At 41.9% G+C, this 4421-nt stretch overlaps 1 long non-coding RNA gene across 1 annotated transcript; it reads left to right on the top strand.

Annotated features, from left to right (window-relative positions):
- The first annotated feature begins 395 nt into the window (after positions 1 to 395).
- Positions 396 to 2997, top strand: LOC108710532. Its single transcript, XR_001934748.2, has 2 exons — positions 396 to 888; positions 2635 to 2997. It is a non-coding gene; the product is annotated as an uncharacterized LOC108710532 (long non-coding RNA).
- The last annotated feature ends 1424 nt before the right edge of the window (positions 2998 to 4421 follow it).

Here is a 4421-nt window from a genome sequence, read left to right as displayed (position 1 = left end):
CAGAAATACTACAACTCTAACTGTAAAAGGAATAAGTGTGGAAGCAAAAGACACAACTCTATCTGTTAATTGGCTCATGTGACCTAACTAGGGTTGCCACCTTTTTTAAAATGTATTACCGGCTGCGGGGGGTGGGGTCACAAAGGGGCGGTAAATTTGTAATACCGGCCCCGGCCTTGGCAGGTATTTTACCGGCTAGGCCGGTAAAATACCAGCCGGGTGGCAACTCTAGACCTAACATGTATGGTTTGTTGGTATGTTTGTGAGTACATTGAATCCTACGATCCCAGGGGGGGGCTCTTATTTTTTAAAATGGCAATTTTCTATTTATGATTACCCAATGGCAGACACTACTAAAAAAGTACATTATTATGAAAATGGTTTATTTACATGAAGCAGGGTTTTACATATGAGCTGTTTTATGCAATATCTTTTTATAGAGACCTATATTGTTTGGGGGGGTATAGTTTTCCTTTAAATACAGCACTAAAGTGGTTGGTTGCTTAGATTGGTTACCATGGTTGCATCAGTTAGCGTCGCTCCCTCCCCTCGCTGTGTATGTGACACGCAGCACGCACGGCGCTGCCCATCACGTGATCGCCTGTCACTTCCTCCTCCGCAACCTGGGCGCAGCCTCTTACTTCATACAACTACCGCAATGGAAACGCTAGAAGCCAAACACCGGAGTTTGAAGCTGGATGGCGGCGAGGCGGAAGGAGGGAGCAATGAGAGAGGGATGCCGGATCCTGCAGCACTGGCCGAGCGCAGAAGGGAGGCCCGGGGTTACTTACAGTCTATCTCTCACCACTCCTACTGGTTCGATGTGTGGGTCTTCCTGCTCTTTGACCTAGTGCTTTTCATCTTTATCTACCTGCTGCCCTGAGCTGTGTAAGTGTTGTGCAAGTGCCGCTCATTTATACAGCCTTAACAAGTGGGAAGCAACGAGCATGGGGCCAAATCTTACTGTAGTGAATTTTGCCAGTGTATAAAAGGCCGTGCGCTCTCTTGCGCAAACTAGTTTAACCTTCAATGGCGGACTAGGAGGTAGGCTGCTTATGAGGCATGTGCCTGGCAGGCCTGGACTGGGAATCAACATAGGCCCTGGAATTTCAGGTACACAGAGGCCCAAAAAGCCCCCCACCAGCCCACTAAATAGTGACTCTTTATGGCACCTTACAGCAGCCCCTCTGGCATTTGCCAGAACCCACTGATTGCCAGTCCGGCCTTGCCTGGTGCCCCCAAGCTTTGTACTCTACACACCTGCCTCCTCCTAGTTCTGGTCTGATAAAAGGGGAGACTGTAGTGGCAGCTGCTTCCTGCACCCATTTCCATACTACATCTCCCAGCAGCCTTTGTTACAAAGTTGTTTGAATTTAGGGCTCTTATACACGGCCGTTGTGCTTTCTTTATTATTTCCACCTCAACTATCCATTCAGAGAATTTCAATTTCGTGATAGATCCCCTTTAATCTTGCCAGTTACCCATTGAAAAATATTGGAATTGCATATGGGAGCTACTGGCAGTGAGAAGTAAGCATATAGCCATTATCCCACTACATCTTGCTGCAGGACCTTCATTAGAGTCTTTGGGGCACATTTACTTACCTGCAAATTTTCACTTCGGAAGTCTCCGCCATACTATGTCAGACATTATTTTGTGACAAATACGCGTATTCGTCAAAATGCGCAATTACCTTTCGGCAACAGAACGCAAGCGTACTTTCGCCAGTGATGATTTGTTGTTCAAGTTAACGTTTAGTATGTTATGGCTAATTCTAAGCAACTTTTCTATGGTCTTCATTATTTGTTTTTTTATAGTTTAATTATTTGCCTTTTTCTCCTTACTCTTTGCAGCTTTCAAGGGGAGGGGGGGGGGTGACTGACCTCTTCTAAAAACAAATGTTCTGTAAAACTACACATTCATTGTTATTGCTACTTTGTATTACTCATCTATATATTCAGGACCTCTGCTATTCATATTCCAGTCTCTTATTCAAATCAATGCATGGTTGCTAACTAGAGAGCTGCTGAATAAAAACGAATTCAAAAACCACAAATAATAAATAAAATTAAAACCAATTTCAGATTCTCAGAATATCACTCTACAGCATACTAAAAGTTAATTTAAAGGTGAACAACCCCTTTAAATGTGAAAAAACACCAGCTTTTGACTTTTTATGGAATACAGGATATGAGGTCACTGACATAATAATGCTGAGGATGTAGCTTCATTGTATTAATTCGACAGCCAGAACCTGGCAAAATAGATTTTGGTGAAAAGGGTAATTAATTGAAATTTTCACAATTGCAATTAGCGGATTTACGATCGTTCACCTGAGCAAAAATTCGCCTGGTGAAAAACACAATTTGCTCTTTAGAAAACGTGCCCCTTTGGGCACACACACACACAAGGTAATGAAGGCCTCGCTTGCAAATAAGGTATATTGTTCCTTAAACCAATGAAAACCTGACTGACGGGTTAGACCAGTATTGCAGCCTATAGACTTGAATATCAACTTTGTTGCTTAATCTTTGCAAGACTTATTCAAGCAGTTGTTTCCATTGTTTTACATGTCAACATGACAACCTTTATACGAGAAAGATGCTGACAGATTGTTTTTACTTTCCTTAACAGGAATAATGTGGAAAAGTCCAAGCTATGTGGATGGATGTTTGGGACCAATGACTACTGTGCCTTTAACCCTCTCAGCTACAAAGCCACAGCATTACGCAGAGGAGTGCCTTCCTACATTGCACTACAAGTCTACTCTATGGCCATAGGAACAAAATTTGCAGACTTTAATAGACTGTTTCCTCAATATACACAAGTATATTTATTTCCTATGTGACGAATGGGCTATACCATACTATATATTTGACATCGTGACCAAGCTCACATGGCTATACTGTGAGGAAAAGTGTTTAATTTATACCAGTGACAGATTTTAATTTTACATTTCTGTAAAATGTATTTCTAAATAAACTCTTCCTAGAAGCATTTTTCAGAGTTCAGACTGCTTTATTAATTCTTCTGTATCCTTTACATGAATTACTTTAAACTTACTGCAGACATGCAAAATATTCACCTTTATAATGCACACGTTTTGTATAATTAACCTCATCACCCCATTTTCCCTGTAGCACCAACAGAACTGTGGTGTTGTATGGTGTTGGCAGCTGCCATGTTTAGTTCCAGTAATTCCATTGCAGGTTCTAGCCCAGTGTGCATGCTATCCAATCTGGGAATGAGGGACGCTGCAGAACTGTTGGGGAGGTGCAATGAGGGAACAGTTATGTTGTAGTAAGTGGGGATTAGTGGTTTTTGTGTCAGCCGGGGGGGCTGTGTACTGGGGCTAAAATTAAGTAAAAAACAAAATATGGAGGGGGGGGGGGTTGGTTGCCTTTTAGTCTAATGCCAAGCAAGGTGTTTTCTCTGGGCAGAGAAAGACAAGTTTTTGGGCTGAACTCCAACCCATATGTGCAGTGACAGTGAATGCCATTGTATTCAGACAAAACACAGGCCATAGCAATGCCACATGTGACAAACTGGAAACCACAGATTACCGGTAGTTATGTCCCACAGGTTGGGCGGGTTTGGGCCTGCTACCATAAAAAATCTTCGGGAAGGATTGATCTCACACTGCTGGCTTCAGTTCCCTGAATTTATAAATGTGTGCCTGCCCCACCCTTTTGTGAAATCACCATGGGGGGGTGTCTACAAATAGAGGGGACTGATTGGGCCAGGTGCGGGTCAAGGGAAACGCCACTCACATCACTACCACAGATCTATCTCTGGTAGAGATTAATGGTCTTAGAATTCATACTGTTGAGTTGAGAAAGTTTATACATTTCCATCAAATGTACCAACAAATTAAATTAAAAGTCAATTAATGGGGAAATGTAATAAGTCTATAATTTGCCCACTTCCAGTAACTCACAGCAACCAATCATAACTAACCAATAAATCCTACCAGGTTGCTATGGGTTTCTAGACAATTAGCAGACTTTAGACCAGGTACCCCCCCCCCCCTTTATCTTACCCTAGGACATAATGAACTTAATTTGGTATATGTCTGCTCTTTTATACAGGGCACAGTTTTATTATTAAATTAATTATCAGGGTTAAAAGAACAGTAACACCAACAAATGAAAGTGTATTCAATTAATTAAAACACTGTTGGCCTGCACTGGCAAAACTCATTTGTTTGCTTCAGCAACTCTACAATAGTTTATATAAACAAGCTGCTGTGTAGTTGTGGGGGCATTTACTTATCAGCCTTATATTGTTACATTTCTATTCTATATATACTTTATATTGTGTTGGTCCCTAAGCTCAGTAAGTGACAGCAGCACAGAGCATGGGGCATCTTTGTCTCTTTACTGCTAAAGGTCTGTGGTTGCCCTGGTCTGGTACAGAAGTCC

This window comes from Xenopus laevis, chromosome 1L, assembly GCF_017654675.1.
Source record: "Xenopus laevis strain J_2021 chromosome 1L, Xenopus_laevis_v10.1, whole genome shotgun sequence".
Lineage (NCBI taxonomy): Eukaryota > Metazoa > Chordata > Amphibia > Anura > Pipidae > Xenopus > Xenopus laevis.
The sequence above is the reverse complement of the archived record's forward strand: the minus strand, read 5'-3'. Positions and strand labels throughout refer to the sequence as shown.